Source organism: Catharus ustulatus, chromosome 8 (assembly GCF_009819885.2).
Source record: "Catharus ustulatus isolate bCatUst1 chromosome 8, bCatUst1.pri.v2, whole genome shotgun sequence".
Classification (NCBI taxonomy): domain Eukaryota; kingdom Metazoa; phylum Chordata; class Aves; order Passeriformes; family Turdidae; genus Catharus; species Catharus ustulatus.
The window spans coordinates 24031390-24053159 of record NC_046228.1 but is presented as its reverse complement, the minus strand read 5'-3'; the positions used below and the strand labels follow the sequence as shown (position 1 = coordinate 24053159).

The window sequence follows — 21770 nt, the reverse complement described above, 5'->3', positions numbered from 1 at the left end:
GCTCTTTCTTGGTCCTCTCAAGAGGTCTCCGTCTCTCACAGACTACCACACCAAACTCCCAGGCTTCTCCTGGGTCAGGCTTCAGGGAAAAGGTTTACAGAACCCAGAAAGGAAGGTGGGAACAGCCACAGATACTCCCAACAATCACAAAATTAGTGCCTTCTATGTCTCTCTCAGCTGTATTCATCAACTCTGGGGTTTGGATTTTTTCCACAGGGCTGTGAAAAATCAATGAGATTTGTGCTGCAAACTGCTCATTATGACAGGGAAAGCTCTGCAATGAAATTGATTTGTGTAACTCTAACACCACTGCTTACACTCCCCCACAATTTTAGGGGGCAGACACTCAAGAACTAAGACAAAAAGGTGTGAGGGCTAAACCTCCTTTCTAAGAGAAGTCTTCCTTATTAAACAAATTTAGCTTTGAATCACTTCAAATGGAAGTAAAACAGCAAAGATGTGGAGTGCAAAATAGTTCAGTAAATGAATGAAACCAGATTAATACATTTTATAAATTACATGCAGTAGCAAAGATTATAGATTCTGATCTGTCCCCTGTGTTTTGTCCTCATTTCACCTCCTCACAAGTGTAGCACTTGACTATCTGTATTTCCATAAACTCTCAAACACTAAATATGGAAAGTGTAATATGAATATGGAAAAGAGAAAGCCCATAATGTGAAACAAAAAAGCTGGCTGTCATTCTAACCCACAACCAATAGTTAAGTAGTTTGCACCAAAATAAGTCCACCCTGAATTAAGAGCCTTGGTCGGTTCAGCAGATGCACCACACAATAGACAAAGCACTGAAGCAGGAATTGAGAGCTGTTTTCTGTCCTTGACACTTCCCTTTTCAACATCATTTGTGACAAATTATGTCTCTTGTGGAAGGAGAAACAGGCCCTCACAACTGCTGACTCAAATGCTGAAGTTTTGGGGCACAGACTGCCTGCTGCTTTCAAAGAGCAAGAAGGGGGTCCACCCACCAGTGAAGATTAATCACTGTTGTAATACCACTGGTAATGAAAGAGCTACAAGAGGATCTTGTCATTTAAACCACTTGGAGCTGTGGCCTCTCCTTCCTACAAAAAGTTCCCAGTTCTTTGAGGGAAATGGCACACACGTACCAGAACTCCAGTTTAGTATCTGTAGTGACATCAAACAGCAGACACCAAGTAAGACCACAGACACATTCCAGCATTTGGAAGCAGGACAGTACACACATCACAGTGTTGCACCTGACTGACAGACACAGTGTGCATCTGAACAGCATCTACCTGACTCACAAGAATAACCAAGTACAAGTCCAGACACGTGTGCGATTACAGGTACAAAACCCCTCACAACATCACACAAGAACCACACATCCATTTTACTTTCCACTAACTGTATTACTAAATCTCTGCAAATACTGAGCCAATAGAAACTTTACTACATAGTAAGATACTGTATAACAGTTAAATAATGACAGTTATCAGTTACACAATAAAGTCTTTTTAAAAGAAAACATACAAAACACATCCAGTTTCATTACATTAAATGACCTTATCAGACAAGCTTTGTCTCCACTACATTTAATTAAGGAGATTCAGAACACATTTCAGGAACAAAGCCACCAAGCCCACCAAAATGGTTTGCTTTGCTTTCAGTCTGCTTAGCTGCCCTCCATTCTGGGTCAATTTGTACTTATTCCTAGAGAAAAAGCACAAAATACAACCAGAAGAATAGATATTATCACATGGACTAATTATTTTCTTCTTATTACCATCCTAGTAGAGCTCAAAGATCGCGCCCACCACTCCTCAAACATCAGGAATGGATTGTGCAAATGTCATCAAGTGAAGGGGGGAGTTCAATTTCCCCAAGAGACACTTCCACGAGAGAAAATGATAGACTTCATAACAAGTTTGCAATGCAAATAAGCAAGTTAAAAGCCTTAATGGTATGACTCAACACCATTTTAAGTGGGCAGAAGTGTTCTGTTACGTCCCATTGCTAATTTCTTCTTAAACATTAATTATACTCTAGTGAGAGGATTTATGTGTTTGCAAGCAGGTATCAGTGGCCTGTTGAAACAATCATGTACATGGTACATTTCTTCATAACAACAGAGGAATTTCTGTTCTCTGAAGACTGCATTCATTGGTCAAAGCAGATAATATATAAACTTATCTATAAATACACAAAATGCATCATATAGAATTTTTGGTCACAAAATTCAGGAACAAAAGAAGGTACAAACATGCAATATAGTATTTAATTTCTGTGTTACACATTACATTTCTTTAAGAAGGGAATGGATTAGGGAACTTATGAAAGCAGACAATTAATTTCCATGGAGAACTTTAAAGCATACTTAGGAAGGTTTAAATAGTGAACAGCAGGTAGAAGTTACAGCAAGCAGCTTGCTGTCTACAGCTCCAGAACAGACTGTAATGAGGAACAGAGTGCAAACACAACTGAGCCTCAGAGAAAATGGAAGGAGTTTCTCAGGGACAGAGAGGACTGCAAGGAGTTTTAGGCAACTCCGAAATTCACTGAGTCGGATAAGGTTAAGACCCACCTGCAGAAACAGAAAAGAGCAGAACAGACCAAGTTGCTCATAAACTCTTACTTGCACTTCTTTTATTTAGCATGATTTGTAATTTTTTTCTATTTAAAAAGTCAATTATTCCAGTACTCATTAAAATAAAATCTTGCTTTCAGAAATTAAAAGCTTTTATGCTTTTTTAGAGTAGTTCACCATGGGAAAAGGCACATCCAACTCTGAGCTCTGGGTAATTCAGTGTCCTCTTGGTTTCCTAACAAGAAGATAATATATAGCAATCTAACTTGGTCTTAGAACCAAATTGCCAAATGCACAGTGGCTGGAATTCTTTTGGATGAGGTACTAGCTACATATATATGTAACAAGCCCAAAATATTAACTCAAATGCTTGAAATCGTGACCTTGTTTTTATATCAGAAGTCAAACTCTTGTCAGACTGGATTTTGCAGCATAAAGGAAATGGAAAACCCTGAGCAGGACCTCTAGACCAGGAGAGAAGTAGTGGCAAACTCTGTGTGATTTCACAGTCAAAACCAACAGTACAATATGACCAGATTACAAGGGCTAAGGACAAAGGCACCACATCTTACTTGTTGTTCAATATAACATTCTTGAAACATATCAACAAAGAATAAACTGCCCAGGTTCATACATGGTACCCCCTTTAGGAAGTATTTTTATCCATGCTGTGAGAGCTGAAGTAGCAATACCAAACGCTGGCAAGAGCCAAGTTCTCCTCCTGTAGACCTCCAGCGAATGGTTACATTGCTCTGACATGCCCATGCTATTGCCAGGACAACACAAATATTTCTGCAAAAGGTTGTGCTATGTGAATGTACCAGAGGAGGGTAGTATTTGCTTGGGCATCTCTCTATGGCATGCCATTGTGCTGCTTAGGAATGCCCTAAAATAGCAGATCAACTGCTGAACAGTTTTGTTAATCTGCATGTCAATGATTTACTCAGTCTGAGAAGTGTCTTGGTCCCATACAAGTCTACTATCAGTTTTTTACCCTTTTTTTTTGATCTCCAGATGACATTCAATTTGGAAGAGTATAAAGGTCAGCGAACCTTTGGCTCCCTCAACACCAAAATTTCTGATGGAAAGTTGACTTTTAATGCACAACAGTGTCTGGTCTCCCAGTGTAATCTCAGGATATTAGAAGGTATATTTTGACATTGTATAGAGGGACAACCGGCCAAATTTGCTTTCTTGAAAATCTGTCATTTCTCACTAAAAGATTAGCAACAGATTTTGTACTACTGTGGGACTGCCTTCTTCCTCTCTATGAAAGGACATTACCACTTCTTATTCTTCTGTTTCCTCATTAACAAGAAATCTGGAGGTTGAAATCTCAACAATTATGAAAGTAATCACAATTTACAATCAAAATGAGATTAAAAACTGGTTAAACTAATTTACCATGCTATTTTCCTCAAACAGCAAAAGCTAGAGGCCTGCTGAAACACAGCATTCTCATCACAGCAGCGAGCGTTCTTTGCTTTATGCTGCTCTAGCAGCTGCAGCCCATCTATTTGTTTTATTTGGCCTTTTGAACATCTGCATAACTTGCATTCTTCATATACTAGGTTACTTCTTTCTCTGGATGTGGGGGTGGAGAAAAGGGAAGGGTGACAGAGTCCTATAATGTACCTGATTTTGAAATCCACCATACCTGAAGTCAGAAACACAGATTTATGTGCTTTAGATATTTTGCAGACATAGAAAAAATGAAGAAAAATTTTTCTTGCAGGTATAACTTTTAACAATTCACTTCTAGGTATAGATAACAAAATTATTAGTAAGAAAATCAGCACAACAAAAATGCATTCACAGCTCCAAAAACATTAATTCTGCTAACTCCTATGGCTTTGTGGAAGCTATAGTCTGTGTAGAGCTAGAAGAATAATTAACAGATCGCCTCTGACCTAAAGTCTGCTAATTATTACAACTAAGTCCCTTAGCATAGTGATAGCACAGTAAATGGGCATAAAACATGCAGGTCTTGCCACTGATACTGCTTAGACTATTGCAACCACTTTGTTAGAAGTGTGGGTCAAAACCCACCACCCAGAATTATTTGTCTTTTTCTTCCTCGCCAGCCAGTACTCCTCATAGGCTTCACTGCTTGCTCAAATGGTTTGTGACAAGCACAGGAAATGAGAGAATGAGAATCACTGACACCGGTGACAGAGGAAGCCAGGCAGCGAGAAGTTTGCAAGATTGTTTGCTACTGTAATTTGTCTTGGTGCATGAATTAATACTGCACCAAATTGTACTAAGTCCTACCTACAGTCATTACAAAAACCAGCAAAAGCTGCTCCAGACTCAGGGTCACTATAATCTACTGAAGGAAAGCACAAATCAATAAAACACAGATTCACAGCCACTATAAACTACCAGTGTTCCAGTGGATTCACATCAATCTACATAATTTGTCTTATGAGTCCAAAAAATGGTAGCTCACCAAGCCTCTAACACAGAAAAGAGACTAGGAAAAAACCCTGAAATCAGGGTAGGCAGTGCCCACTCTCCAGGAAAGGACAGGCATACTACAGAAAGGAAGAACCAGAGCTGCAGCAACACCCATCAGCTTCAGAAGCAGCCATGATTAAATAATACATCAAATTAAAACACATGTAAAAACATGTCATATTTCCTGCTGCAATCCAACTGCATTTGTTTAATAAAAAATAGTTTCTTTCAATAGGTTTCAACTTCTTTCAAAGTTACATCTCATTTCTAATTAGTCATGAAGATCAGATTACAGACTACCTGGTCTTTTCACACACTGCAACACTCATTAAGAACCAATGACTCCTGACCTTGGATTAAGAAATCTGAGGCTGGTTAGATTGTCAGCCTGAAATGTATAACACTTTATTGCTCCATCAAAACATTAAATGTAACTCTGAAGAAAAGTCTACATCCACAAAAAAATATTTTTCCAACTACACTGTCAGACCTTATTAAAACCCCTCTACCTAAAAATCTTGTCCTGACAATTAAACATAAATCCCTCTGCCTCTCCATTTTTTACACTAAACACTGGTTTTAAATTTCTAAAGCGGAAAAACATCAAACCAAAATTGTTTTTTAAGGTGATTTATTTCTCATTTTTCCCAAGATTACTTTAATGAACAACTGTAGTCCTGGAAAGAAGACAGCAACTGGATAGAGGTATTACAACAGCTCCCTTCTCTTTTCATCTGGCAAGTAGGTAATGCTTCAAACATCTTCAATTTCCTATAGCCACAGGGGACTTTAAAGGAATCCAAGAGAAACTTGTAGACACTACTGAAAATCATCAATTGCAGCAGCCTTCTGGTTTCACCCATATTTACCATTCACATCTTCTGTCACGTAGGGAAGAGTGGCTGTGGATGACATCAGACATTTCAAGAACCATTTCACATGTTCACCTCTTCCCTGCAAACAGTTCGTCTCCATGCATGTGAGAGAGCTGGATAAAGCTGGAGAAACTCTGCTACTGAACTGGGCAAATAAAACCTATCATAACAATTCACAAATGACTGAGAAAAGACAAGTCTCAGTTAAATTGCTTGAAATTTCCTGCATGAAGAATTCTCTGAGAGAAGTTGTTATGAGGAAGAAAAAGAAATGCAAAAGAAAATAGATGCATATCTGACCACAGAGGCAATTGATTTGGACCACATAGAGAACAAATCCAAAATCTGCAAATGGACTTCTGACTTCATACTAGAAGTGCCAGTCAAGTTTAACTGTTCTCATCCACAAAAATCCCACTCTCAATACACAGCCAATGTGCGTGTGTCAGTATTAGTAACAGCACTTTTGCACTAATGTACAATAAATTACACTTCTGTGTTTCTGAAGAAGCTGGTTTTTAAATTAAATATTATCTGATCTTGTCATAATGTCTTGGTACATTAAACGTATGAAGGATTTTGATTCGATCAGTTTTATTTTCCACCCTTTTAGCCTGTTTGATTCTATGTACAATACTAGTGAACTCCTTTAAGCAGTCCCTTGACTTCACTGGGGAACACGTTACCTACGCCTCTGTTAGTGGAGGCACATGTTGATGAGCACGAGAATTCTGCAGCCATTGGGGTTATAAGTGTTTTTTATTATCATAGCAGCAAGTCACACCATGAATTGCAGTAAAATCTCTTAACATTTTATTCATATTCAGGGTCACATTAGGTCAAGTGCTTGTGAATAAACTCTAGAGGATGGAGGTCTGGCTTTGAGACCGTTGTTACCAATTGGTTGCATTTTAATAGATTTATTATCCAGTTCAAATTGCAGAGCTGTGACTTAATTTCATAGGGGACAAAATGTTTGTAAGATAAGTTTGAAAAGAGCAAGAGGAAGAAAAATAAATATGTATCTACATAAGCATTCTTAGAGCCACCCAGACACATTGGACGATGATGTTGTTCTGGTAACTGTGACACCACACTAGTACAACACATGCTTCAAGTTACTCCACTAGTAATCATGTTTTGCCACAAAAAATGCAGACCAGTGTTAGTGATACAAGTATTTACAGTCTTCAAATATAATAACCAAAACCAGATACATTTGCTCTAGATAAAACCCTTGTAAATACTGCTGCTCCTCAACAATGTGGTACAAACAGAGCGTCAGTATTTCTTGGATACCAAATTTTAAAAGACTGTCAGCTCCTCACAGGATAGCCAATATCCTGTTTTTTTTCTGATCTTAATGCTAGCCAGTTTGCTGAAAGCGTTATTTAATCTAATTATGGAATATCTCTCATAGCATAAATATTCCAAGCTCTACAGCAGGCTTCCATTTGTAACTCAAGAGTAGTATAAAAACAAGAGTTAATTGCCTGTACAAATATTTCAGGGTAGCGTTTACGTAATCTACAGTACATTAAGTACCAGAGTTGTGCTCTACTGATAGGTGAAAGAACAACTCTGAAAGGCAACTGCGTTGCCAATTAGCTTTCAACAAATATGTACACAAGCTGTGCTTGCAGGCAGCCTTGTGCTCAGCTTCCTCATTCTCCCCAGACTGCCTGCTTTTATAATGGTGAACTCCTTTCTACTCGAACACCCAGCTAACTTCATACTGCTGGAACAAGGGAAGATGGTATATTTTATTTAGTTGGAATTGTAACCCATCCAAATTTAGAATCATGACCTGTGACCAAAGCCACACTCCAGTCACAAGGACCGAACACAAATTCCATAATCATATATAGCAGAGGGGCAAAAAAATAAATAAATAAATAAATTGAAAAATCTTCTGTTGTAGTAGTCCAAAGAGGATGAGAGTTTGTTTGAGAAAAACATCCCACAAGTCCCAGCTCCTGTGTCAGTCCTCTTCAAGGAGGCTGAGCCAAGAACATGTACACCCACGTGCATTAGCTCTCTGCAGCAACACTATGCTTTTACCCAACACAGTGGTACACAAATTAAGAAATAAACCTAAGTTCACAAAACCACATGAAGAGACTAATGTTTGCAGTCTTTGGGCAAACCTGCGTGGTGCTCCACCCAGAAAACAGACTTCTTTTAACTCAGGAAAGCTGATTACCTTGGGCAGAGCCCTGTGCCTAAGACACTGCTGCTTTGCTTTGGGTACCCAGATTTTGTCACTGGACAGTACTTTGGGTGTCACTGGACAACAGCATGCAAATCCTTTGTTTTCTCTTCATAATTTGCTTTGTAGACAACTGCTACCCACACTGTACTGGAGTGGGTTTAAAAGAAATATTTCGCAATTAGTTATCCAATAAATGTTAAAACATATCTTTCTGCAATGCTTCAAAGTTTCAGCCATTTTCATAAAATATTTTTATCCCAACTTTCCCCTACCCCTTCTACACCCCCAAATTAAAAAAAAAAAAAAAAAAAAAAAAGAAGTTGTTGCAGTTACTAAGATGGAAACATTCTGCAGAATCAAGAGAGTTACAGAGTTAAACCAATTCCAGAATTCTGCTTCATAAATTCCTTTGGCTCACATAATTTATGTTATATAAATTGTAATTTTGATAATAAGGCAGCTGAAAATAAGTCTAGTCTTGTAAGTTGTGTGGGTGTATGGTTATGCTTATATAAAAGTTTAGCTATCCACATTACTTCATAAAGGTATGTTTAAGTATGTTTTCATGGATATCTATCCTCTCTGTGGGCATGTTTCAGTGTTTAAGAAAAGTATCACTATGCCATATAGTGTAAAGCTTGTGAAACCTTTTTGTTAGGTAAAAGTCAGCAAAGCCAGTTCTTCAGCTAGTAACCTCATGCTATTAAACCGGCTGGAGAGAGAGAGAGAGAGAAAAAGAGAGAGGAAGGAGGCATGGTGAGACAGGAAAGTAGAGCAGGGAGCAGTGTGGCCTTGCTACTGCTGTGTTAGAAAAGTAACTTTTCTTGCATTTTCTCTAAAGCAGTCCATATCTGACTCTGTTCCAACAGAAAGGATTGCCTGAAGATCATTCTTGGACAGCCTAAAGGTACCAGAGAACAACCAGTTGCTCCTTTGATTCATTTATGTGTGATGGTCAGTTTACCATACTGAGAAACGCTGGGTCCTTCATTTGCTGATGCAGTGAACGGCACAAACAAGCCCCCCCGGAATTTTTTCTCATTTCAATGCACTGGTCTCAAATGCAGTGTGTTATCAAGCTGGGATGTCTGTTTTCTAGAGTGACTTATCTGCCCACAATTTTAGCCTTTCTCCAAACAGGTATTCCAACTTCTGTTGAGGGACAGAGGACCTGACATACACTTCAACAAAACAAAAGGGTCAGCTTAAATTTACTTTCAAGTGCAGTAGTATTGAGAAACAACTCGGACCAACTTGTATTTCTTAGGTTGCGTAGTTAAGCCTGAGCAAAGGAACACCTCCTTGCTCCTGGGTGTGACAGGTCACTGCCTCCCATTAAGGAGGATGAGCAAGAGCAGTTCCAGTACCACTGCTGGGGGAGAGCTGCTGGCACATCTTCACTTACTGCAACATTTCCTCCAACAAAACAAAACCTCAGCTCTTTGTGTGCCTTTAAGGGTCTTTGACACAGGATTTAAAGCCCAAGTTCAACTTTTCAAATAAGGAAGGGGACTCAAAAACTCATTTCTGATGCATGTCTTCCAGATCACAGTGGCCTTGGGATGAGTAACATACCCATGCACATGGTGGGTTAAAGAAGAAAAGCTATATACTGCTAAGTACACAAATTACTTGTGATGTATTGCAACAGAATCAAAGACTGAAAATACATATGGTGACTGGACTAAAATAATTATTAAAGAAGGGTCATAGGAGAAAAATAATTTGCAGGAATAATACAAGCTTTGTAAGAAGCTATGTTATCTTTACATTATTTTTCAAGTTTCAGATTGTGCGAGCACTCATAAATATACAGATTCACATACCATACTGCAATATCTAAGTAGTCAGATTTTTTATTATCTCCAATTACTCACACAGTAACATATGTTGCTCTGTTTTAGCTTACATTTAAATGTACATAATCATTATTCTCCATACACTTCAAAACTTCCTTGTCCTTCCCCACACACTACATACATTAGACCTTTCCAATTATATCAACTGCAGTTTTATTCCAATGTAATGATGGAACAACTTGTAAATGATATATATAGAAATAGCTAGGCACCAAATTGTATTTCCCCCTCCTAGAAAAAGGTCTGAAGATGAACAAAAGATTTATGCTGCTGCTTTTAAATAAAACACAGTTGTATCTTTTAGTTTGTATTAAGAATTAAAAGTACTCATTTGCTTTAAAAAACACATGCTTTACAATTACTCTTTCAAACTTTTCTTTTAAACTTTCCTTTTACGTTTGTGTAACTGTCAAGTTTGTGATTTTTAATACAATTATAGCAGTAAAAACATGAAGAGGGAAAAAATTCACTTAAGAAATATTAACATATCCAGTCCTCTGCCATTCCCTCTAATCCCTTACAGCAATAAAACTTGTGGTTAATGCTAAATATCTAGTGGCATCATTGAAGGTAGCACTTGATCCACATACCTTGATATTAAGTGTTGTCAGATTGCTTTTCTTGCTACCGCAGTTTAAGAAAATGAAACCAATAGCAAGAGGAAAATTCTGGAAAACGAAGGATGTTCACACATGAGGATCTCTAAACTCTTCAGAGTTATGTGAACACAGTACCCACCCAAATCCCTAACAGGCAGAAATGATGCCAGATGCAGGAACTGAAGTTTTCTGCTGGCAGGTCACTCACTGCCCAACAGGTCACTTATACAAAAGTCCCTTGCAACCTCCCACTTCTCTCTCCCCTCAGAGCCACAGACAAATTTTCAGGCATCTTGGGCATTCTACTGCTTCCACACTGATAAGGTGAATGTGGCAGCATGCCCTCAAAATATCACTCGAAAATATAAAGCACCCAAAACAACCCAGCTAAGAGACTCATATTGATAGCCTGCTGCAGATCTGAAATGCTACATCTATTGAAATACATATAAGGTGGCTCCTTATATCCTTATAGGATTGCTTTGATTTGTCTTCTTGCTTCATCACCCCTCCACTGTGAAAGATGGAATTCACTGAAAATTCTGGCAGGGGAAAGCTTGAACCCAAACAGGGAAATCTGTAGCAAACCAGAGACAGCCCAGGCACACACGGCTCCCTCCCTGATGTTGATGCGCACGTAGAATACCTGGCATGTTATTTTCTTCCAGAACTCTTCCAGAGTTCCCCCTAAATGCTCCTGCACTAGGAGCATCCAAAGACCTGCTGTGGTGACACATAACCAGGCCCTGAGATGGGTCTCAGGTTCCATCCCCAGCAGCTGTACTCAGTGGTTGCAAAGCATGAGCCAAAGCTGAACAGGGAATTTCAGGGCTCTCTGCCTCTGGTGGGTGACTCCAGTAGCTGTTTCATCAGAGTGCAATGGGCAAAAACCAAGAGGAGAGTGGCAAGAACAGCAAATGTTGCCCAAAAGGATTTTGTGTTCTTTCTGTATGCGATAAATGTGTAGAGGGAACATGCTCATTTTAGCACCCTCACTCTTCCATGTTTAGTTGCATTCCTTTTCTGCTATTTAACTCATCCCATCTCAAAAACAAATCCCACAGTAAAAGAACCCCAAATATCTGCCCTAATTTCTAAGTCAGGAATACTTCTTTGCTTCAGTTCTAGGACCCAAAGCTGCACTAAGTTCACAGAATTTCACCTGGATTTCTGATGCATCACATCAGTTTTAGACTGTTAACATTTGTCTCTCAGTAACACTGATCTCTAGGGGTTGCTTATTTTAGAACAATCTGAATCAATTCTGAAAACTGAACAAAATTATTGAAGTACCATAGATAAAGCTCAGTTAAAATCCTGTGCTAGCTTTTGTCAACTGATATTTGAAACCATACTACTCATCAATATTATGGATTAATATTGACTTTTACTCTTCAGCTCATAGTATTTCTCCAGCTGTATTTAATGGCTATTACTAAAATTATCTGCATTTTAATTTTTCAGCATTCACATTTTTCTACTACTTTCCCAACAGATTTCTTTTATTATCATTTTTTGGCCCACTGCCCTTCCTCACAGTGTCCACAATCCATGGAGAAGAGATTGCTGATGGCGTTATCACAGGCAAACAGAATGAAGCTAATGGTAACAGGCACTCCTTGCTAGGTAATTATTATAGGAGAAGGAATGCAAATGAGCCCTAATCTGTCTCACACAATGGCAGAGGTCTCAGATTTGCATTAAACCTTTTGCAGCTCTCCCAGATTGGGGACTGCAGATAACAATGCATCTGCAGCCCAGGCTGCCCCAGCAGTTATTACATTGTGCCCCAGCAGGTACAGTGTCCCTGAATGACTCTCCCCACCTCCTTTATAACTCTGGTCCCCTCCTCCCTCTCTCCTTCCCCCCAGCTTTGCAGTAAAAAAAGCTAATTGTGCATGCCATTTGGCTCGATTCATGTTTACAATGAAGAAGAAAGCAGTGCTGTTTGGTAATTATAAGAGGGAAATGGACATCAGGAAATCTCCATTCTATTCCCAGCCATGTCATTCACTTGCCATGGAACTGAAGGAAAATAACTTTGCTTTTCTGTGCATCCATGTGTTCAGTTAGAAATACAAGTTTGGCATTTGTAGTGGCCCAACAGACTCTCATTTCACAGAGGCACCTGCTGAACAGTTTCAGGAAGCTAATGCTAGACTTCACTCACATCTAGCTGAGCTCACGATAAGCCGCGGTCCTTCAGAAGAACCACTGCCTAGATCTCCATTCCCCATCTGATAATAGGCTGTAAAGAATTATATTCTTTTCCAGCACTGTGTTATGCTACAAAACACCTGCCAGCTGGGGCCATGCTCAGGGCTCACACAGGTGTCTGCCCACTAGCAGATCTTAAAAGAAGAAGGTGTAGGAACGATGTTTGAGGTGCTCTAATCATATAGCAAAAGGTTTTCCCAAACCTTATCTTTTCTAACTTCTTCCGTATGGCTTGTTTGGATTAGGAGCTTTGGAGTCAAGCGTACTGAACCTTTCCCAAGTGAGTCCCTGGTGTGAGGTCAAAACTCCTTACCAAGCGTAAACAGACTTTTTCCAACACTACTGCCTTCTTTCTTGGATGCTCATTTTCTCCTGAAACATTTTTGTCAAATAGGGTATTTCCAAAATTGATCTTCAGAAATCAAAGTTTCTGCCACAAAAATGCAGACTAGAAAATGGAAACTACCAAACTCTAACTGGGCATATAAACTAAATTCTCAGCATATTAAAATCCAACCACACCAACAAAAAACCCAAAACAAACAAACAAAAACCCACCAACCAGAAACAAATCAAACAAAAAGACAACCCCACCCCCAAAATCAAAACAGTAAACTATTGCCAGAAATTACCAAAAATTTTTTACAACAATAATAGTTCAAAAACACAGCTGTAGAAAGTGCTACAGGTTTTTAAACACCATCTAACAAGTTAGTTTTTCAATAATCAAAGTTTTGCTCATTTCCATCTCATGGTGGAGTAGGTGGGGCAGCGCTACTCCTTTATGCACTTAGTGGAATACACTATGCATGTCTCTGGGATGGTCTCTGATAGCTGGATGGTCTCCTCAAGCAACATTCACCACACCTAAAACTGTTTAAAAATGTATTTTTTTTTACACGATGCTATGGTTTTGTTATGATATTGAAGTTCTCTGAAAGAATCTTCTCCCATTTGCACTGACATTTAAGGTTCTTGACACTTGAAGGACTGATATGGTGCAACATTATGAATGCTCAATCTTCACATCAGAAAAGCAAATCAGTGTCTTGTACTGGTTAGTTCCCGTAAAACAAGAAGAGGATTTTCATTAATCTGGTTCATAAAGCTGAAAACATTTTCCCAAGCAGTCTTTGTGCTGACTTTCCAACACTAGAAAGATTTCATTCAGAACACAAGAAGGGGGTATTTTTACATTATCAAGGTATGGCAGGTATCAGAACCAACAATTTAAATTATACTCAGGTTCAGATTTGTCACTGGTCTCAAGGCTGCTCCTCCCCAGTGAGACCAGTTACTACCAGTTGCCTACTGGTGCCATTTATATGTGCATAAAAACCTTCTTCCAAACCCAGATGTCATTGTGGAGAGTCGGACAGACTCACCCTCACTTGGAAGTCAGGGATTATTTACCACACTACTGCTAGACCAGCAAAAGCACCAGGAGAGCCCAAACCAATTCCACTGCCCCCTGAATACACACAGCTGACTCTGCCTGGAGGGGACTCAGCTACCTCACCTCCTCCTGCCCACAGATCTGGGGTGGTGGAGGGAGGAAAGGGAGGAATCCTCGAAGATAAGGAACAGGGAGTACTGATGTCTTCATGGAGAACTACTGCTCACTCTGTGACCCTTGGCCCATCACCAAAGCCATGCACTTCAGGACCACTCTCACATTAAGCATTAACTCAGGTAGTTCAGCTGTGTTGCCGAGTAGCCAGTCAAATATTTACAAGGGTTTCAGAAGGTGCAAGATTAACCTCATCCTTTCAGTGTAAAACCCAATGTCCACAATTTCATACTCTGTTTTGCAAAGCAAGAAGTCACAATTGTGAAGTTTTGAGACTTGCAACACAAAGTCGATAGAAAGAATAATACAAATAGGAAAACTGAGAGGGACTCAATGCAAAATGTAGACAAAATATTGGCACCACATACAGTGCTGGCAAGTAGAGCAGCATGCTGTGTTCCTAAGGGGGAGAACAAGTAAAATGTAGTTCCAAGAGTGGTGATTGCAACCTCACCTGAACAGCAGCTTTCCCTTTGTCCAGCTGCCTCCAGGTCATTTTACGGTAAAGACAAAAATTGTCACTGTGCTTTCAAGGATCTCAACAGCTTTCCAACCCCGGGCTCCCCCCACCCGGCCATTCTCAGCAGCCTTTTGAGAGTTTGCCTCTATAGCAGCTTTCTGCGTTTCAGGGATTCAACCTTTCAACTGAAGCATGAGAGATCGCTTATACTGCCGAACCGGTGGAGCTGCCAGCCTCCCTTTTGTTGCACAAGGATTTACACTTGAATGGCGCTGGGAAGCAGTCTTTTAAGGAAAGGCTGGTGGGGGGAAGACAATTTCCTTGCCAGCATCCTATTTGCAAATCACGAATCTACCAGCTCAACTTCTCCAGTTCACATATTGAACCGCTAGTTTCTAAGTTTACTGTGAGGTGACTTTTATGAATCAGTTGCTAATTTTAGCTTACTTCAACAAAGGTATACCTAGCCATAAGAAAAGTTCATTTCGAGCCTAAATGTGGGCACTTAGTGTAATTCAGTCCAATGTAAATTACGTCATTATCTTAATGTATGACTCATTTATGTATTTCCTATTATAGCCTTGCATTGCCATGCACATCGTAGTCCATGCAATGGCTTCTACAGCTTTTCAAGAGAGACGCTGGGGAACACCACAATGGCACAGATGCACTGCAGAAAATCATCTGAAACAAAAGTATGCAAGCCTGTTCCAGTTTAACAGTGGCACGCTAGTTTTGGCCCTCTACTTAATCATATGCACAAGTGGCACCAGCCTGGTGCATTTCTGTTCTTAAGCTGCGAATGGGTAGATAATTACCTATAGGTTTCAGGCTATTTTAGCAGTTACCAAGCAGTATCATATAGCTGCCTTTCAAACAGCAGCACTCTGGTAAATCAACACAGTTTTTTGTTTGTCTGCTTGCCTGATTGGAAGCATAAAGCCTGCTATCTCCAAAGAAAAATAATGGCAACCGAAGTTTGAAAATTGGCAAATGCTAATCTGGCATAGAAAAAGATCTGCAAGGAACATTCCTTCTGGTTTTAAAATGTTACACCTGCTTCTGATTAGATTCTATTTCCTGAATTCTGAATTGGCCACATGCTGAAATACACAGACAGCACAGCCTGCAGAGTGCAGCAAGGAAAAGGCTAGCACAATCCAGAGCTGGTGGCAAACCACAGTCCCCATGAAAACCACATGTGCCAGAGACCAAATATTTTGCATTTTGCTTACTGCTAATAAAGCTGCTTCACTTCATTAAAAGCAGCTTATCATTTTATCTACTCACTCTGATTAATTAGCCTCTAGTTAAAATGAATGAGCACTTGATTCAAGGATTCTATTAATGTGACACTGGTGAACCACCACTTGCACACTTCTTCCATCCTTCTCCTTTTACTCTCCATCCTCTCTACAGCCAGTGTCTTATTAAGCCATTCAGACTGACATTCCAAGAACCCTTTGAGGATACCAAAACACTTTTAAGACAGAGGTCAGTAAGGAAATGTCCCACAGTCCAAAATTCTTCCAAGGCTCAGTTTTCCTGCTGGAATATACAGATGTATGTGATCTACTTCTCACTGTAATGATGATCACAAACTTGGAAAGAAATAGCTTGGAAAGAAGAAAGAGACAGAGAAACAGACTGCATTGCTGGGAATAGAGGCAAAACAACAGTACCTTTAATACATTCAACTTATTTGTCCTTCCAGAATAAAATCATTTTAACATGAAGCACAAACAGCAGCCAGTTCCTCCAAAAACCTGACTTTCTTAGAGAGCGAAGAACTTTCTCCCAAGCCAAATACCATGTGCTGTATATGCATAAAGACAGCTTCTGCTGCAGTATATGCCTACAGATTTCACAGTTGCATATGACCGCCAAAATCTCAATTTCTAGCAGCAAAAAACGTATGTTACCATTATTTAGCCAAGCATCTGAAGACTGAAATACATCCTAGCTGCTCATTTTGCTGAAAAACAGTGCTTTGCTCCATATACCTCATCTTCTTGTCTAATCAACTGATTTTATTATGACTGTCAGAAATACCCAAATGTATTTGAAAAACTTTAAAAAATAAACACAGAAAACTCAAAGCTACACACCTTCCCTTTTCCTTCCTTAAAATGTTAAGCATCCGCTCTTTCACAACAATGCCCACCAGAAGACTGACAAATCATCAGGCCTAAAACTGCAACAAGTTCATATTTTGAGGGAGGAATGGAAGGAAAAAAGGAGAGAAGGGGAAATAAAACTTCCTGGGTCATTCTAACATTTAGATCTAATTTCCTGTTTAATCAAGAATAGTAAGTAGAATAGTAAGGAAACGACTGGAAACTTTCTATTTATGCTACAAGCAATTTAAGAGATCTCTTTCAAGAGAATAGCTTGGTTAGGGTATGAACTGCAGACTATAAGCACAAGCTTGAAATTCACCATCCAGCCAGACAAGGCTGTATGTGACAGGGCACCAAGGCAGGATCTGGTTTACATCACACAGCAGGGCAGTAACTGACCATGAGTCACTGATGCACTTCATCTGGCTTTTAAGGCCATCAGCACCAGATAAAAATGTTTTAGGACACATTTTGCAAAGCACTTCACAGTGTAAGTTAACTCGGCCAGTTCAAATCTGCATAGACAAAATTTCAGACAAAATTTCCTTGTGGCAAGGCTTCCAAGATGAAATATCTTCTTTCCTGCAGCTGGCAAGGTATTTAGTGCAGCTCTCTACTGTAATGACTGGGCTAACTGAACAAACTAGTCTTCCTGTGGGCTAAGCCCAAAAGGGATGAGACAGGAGGAGTGATTTCTGCTACCACAGCCTGGGCTGCAAGTAGCACCCAGTCCTCACAATATCCTATCCTATCACATAAAACCACGTGTATGCCAGAAACAGTAGAAGAGACAAAAAAACCTGGAAAACATGATTTTGAAACATCAACTCATGATTTTGGATTCATACTTTAAAATACTTGGTTTAGGAATGAAAAATTCTGCTCGTTTGGGCTCATTACTCCTTTTTTATGAATGGCCAAATTTTTGAAACTTAAAAATAATTCACATGCATCTTTGCATACCTGAAAGATGGAGCAATATGCAACCAGATGTGTCATACCCTAGGAGAAGAGGACAGTTTATCATTTCTAAGGAAATAAGGCAACATTTTTCATTGCTAATTTCAAAAAGGACTTCATAGCTGACTTGGGCCTTGCAGCTTTCTTTTTGAAGGACTAACAGGGAATATAAACCAAAGTAAAATACCAAAACCTGCCACCTACACTAATACCTATGCATTACATTTTGTTCTTCTCAGCCATTCATTATGGATTAGAACAGGCTCTCTCAGAAACTCCGTCTGTAGACTGGCAGGGCTCTGCAGCAGTCATTGCAATCCACTTAAGCAAGAGAGCTTCTCCTGGGAGCCATCCAAAGCTCCAGAGAGCACAGGAAGCCACCTCAATGCTCAGGGCAAAACTTACACACCAGGGGTGATGGTGAGCAGGCATCTGGCCTCCAAAAGCATCCTTTCAATCCCTGGGTGTGGCTGAAAAGAGGAGTCAACCAATGACCCAACTGCAGCTCATCAGTGTGGTGAAAGAGGGGAGGAGAGGAGGCTTCAGCACAAGGGAACATGCTGCTCCATATAGGACTTATTCCTAAATAATAAACTCAGCTCTGTAGTCAGAAGTCTGTCTCTACATCTGAAACACAATGACGGTGAGGAACTGTCCAAAACTCCACTGCCTTATGGACAACCGAGGCAGGCAGACCAGAACTGCTGAAACTGGAGGAAAGCTAAGCAGCCCAGAGTTACTCTGCTAACACTAACAACTGGAAGGTTTTAACGAGGGATGACAAATGGTCACTGCCACAGCCACAGTACAGGGCAGGAGGCACGCACCACAGGACCTTTTAGCCCTCCATACACACACAGATGTCCCAAGACAAGCCCTGGCAGTGTTCTCACCTCATCTCTCTAAAACTCCACTCACTCATGTCTGTGGACCTGGCAAGTTTGCCCTCAGAGAAGGGCTGACTCAAACCACTGACAATAGTAGAAAATTCAAAATTATGGTTCTTACTACAGCTTTAACCTACCTTCCTGTGCCTAGATATGCTACATTTTCATTCTGCTTACTGCTTTTTAGACCTTGTCTATGAAAAAAGAGATTTACAAACAAGTTAATTTCAACTCTGAACTCTCCACTTCATGTACACTTAAAACCACCAAAAATGTTTAAATTATTTTTCTGGAGGTACAAAACATGTGTTTAGCTTCCTAAAATCTACATGGTAAACATATTCTAAACATAAAAATTACCTGAAAAATGCACTGTTGGGGTGGAAATTATTTTTCCTTCTCCAATCAAGTTTATGAGATTAAGTGGTCTCCATATCAGAATAAAGAATTAATACCTGTAACATTCATGAAATGAAACTCTGAAAAAAATCAAAGGTTTTACTAAAAAGCAAGGGAGGGCAGGCTTATTGTTAAGTTAATGAAGTACTTAAAGACCTTAAGCAGTGGCAAAGTCCTGATTTGAAGAGGGAGATGGTTAAGGCTTTGCAAATTGAGAACTCTGGAAGAACCTGTCATCGTCTCCTAAGGTGCAATACAGCTTTGACAAGCACATCATTTTACTGAATACAGTTATTGAATGAGAAATTCTAACCCCAAAGATCTCAAAGGATTTGAGGGAGAAAAAAAATCCAAGACCTGAAACAAATATCTTGTTGAAATGCTCTACAATTGCTCAAGAGCTGTGAACATGATTTATATATGAAAAGAAAAATATGAACAATTAAGGCAAACTTCTGACTGACAGCTAAGTTATTACAGACATAGTGTTTAACATACAGTGTCGCCCACCTGAAATGTTAGCTAGCAGCAGTATCACCTTTCCCTTGGATATGGCTCCGGTTGATACAAATTAAAAAGGAAAATGGGGAAATGATGAGGGAAATAAAAGTTCTTTCAAAAAATCAGTGCAAAATTGTCATTCTAGATGCACTGATACAAAACATAACTTCTGAAAAAATCTGAATGGAGGTAAGGTTCCTCCTTTAACAAACAAACAAAAAAAATTTAGTTAAGAGGAACAGGCAGAGAGAAAAGTACAGCATTAAAGGCAAAAAACAAAACACAGCAAACTGTGACCCACTGGACAGCCTGATCTTTAGTTGCCTTGTCTCTGCCTTGACTCTCTTTTCTGACCTCCCCCTTCAACACTTCCAAACTAAGTACATGTTCCTTATCCTCCACTTCTACTGAACCTGCTCTTGTCCAACACATGGGGCAAGAATTTCCTCTTGCTTTGGTTCTCAAATTTCACTGTCACATCCAGCCTCTCCCTCCAGAGCTTTTCACCCTGAAGACTACAGTATGCATGATTGCATTTGATAATACAGACTCTGCTGCTTAAATACCGTACATGTGCAGACAGTTAAAGGTACCATAAAGAGGTTTAGCACCATACACTTCCTGGGTGTGCAAACCTGCAGCAGCTGGAAAGGGACCCTGTCCAACATGGGACAGTTTCCCTCTCCTCACTAGGATGAAAAGGAGCACACAGAGACAAGGCCTTTGTTCTGGAGCCGTTCCCAAGCCATGGCTTCAGAGGAATGATCTGTCTCACATGTTGCAACTCAGGAAGCATGTGCAGGAAAAGGAGGAGGGGAACAGCAGGCAGGGAATCCCCTCCAAATTTCCAGTGCTGTGCATGAGGGACAAACAGATGTATCCAGCCAGAGAGAAATAGCAGCAGCCTGTGCACAGCCTCTCAGCTGATCCTATTGAACTGTGCAGTGGCACTTGGCTCCACTGCACATCACTGCATATGACATATGCTGGGAGGGAGACAATAACAAGAAGCGATGCCCACAATCCTGCAAAACAGCTCTAAAGCTTGTGCTTCCCTCAGACCCCAACCCAGGGAGTTTGAAGGCATTCAGAAACAGTACAAAAACTCAGCTGGAGCTACCAATCTTATAGAATCTGTTCCTCACATGTGCAGCTCAGCCAAGCCTCCCACATCTCAGTGTGCCCCAAAATTTTGTGTTTCAAAGGAATTTTAGAGCCTTTGCTTGTTTGGGAGAAAACAGGTTCAGAAGCACAAGGCAGCTCCTGCAGGCTCCTCTCAGCATGCCACAGCATGAGTGGCAGAGGCAATGCCTGCCTGCAACAGCACAGGATGCTGCATTCTTTAGTCTGGCACTAAGAAGGAAAGCTATCATCCATTTTTAAGTTAGATTCAGGGAACCAGCTGGGGACCAGCGATTGCCATTTTTGAAGTGCATGAAGAGGAGTGTAACCAGCCGTTCCGTAGTAATGAAGATTAGCGGCCTTGAGTCTGACACTCCTCCTGCATTAAAAGATAGGAGACAAAGAGAGAGACAGGTAATTACATAGAAGGAGCCCTGGGGAAATTGCAAACTCCTTGAGAACCCTTTAGCTGGTCTGTATGCTTCTCCTTGTCTCAGCTTCAGCTGAAGGTCCCCAAGAAACATTTGCCCATTAGATCATTAGCTTTATTGCAGAAAGTAGTCAGACAGCTGGTAGTGGCTGTTCAATAAAGACTTAGCTTGCCTCTGCAGTGGCAAGAGTGAGATAGGGAATGAGAAAAAGAACATCCCAAGGCACGTTACCTGTCTGGAGCTTATCCTTGATATGTTAGTGTACCTAGTCAGTGTGAGGGGTCCGACAAATGAACTCTGACAAATCTTGCTGGGGCACTTTAAGCCATTATTGCATCTCACTAACTTTCAAAACCCATCACAAATGTTAGCACCACCAAGCAATCCAGCAGGAAAACTTGTATCATGCACTGGCCTCTCCAATTCAGAACCTAGCAAGTTAGCATAAAGCCCTTCTCAATTCTGAACCAGAATGGCTGAGGTCTAGACAGAAGACACTGCCTCCACTACAAAGAGCATTAACATCTATCACAAA

At 40.1% G+C, this 21770-nt stretch overlaps 1 protein-coding gene across 4 annotated transcripts in view; it reads right to left on the bottom strand.

Moving 5' to 3' along the window:
• ZMIZ1 (zinc finger MIZ-type containing 1) overlaps nucleotides 1-21770 on the bottom strand; it is a 340131-nt gene that overhangs the window by 268226 nt on the left and 50135 nt on the right. The gene's annotated exons all lie outside the window — the stretch shown is intronic.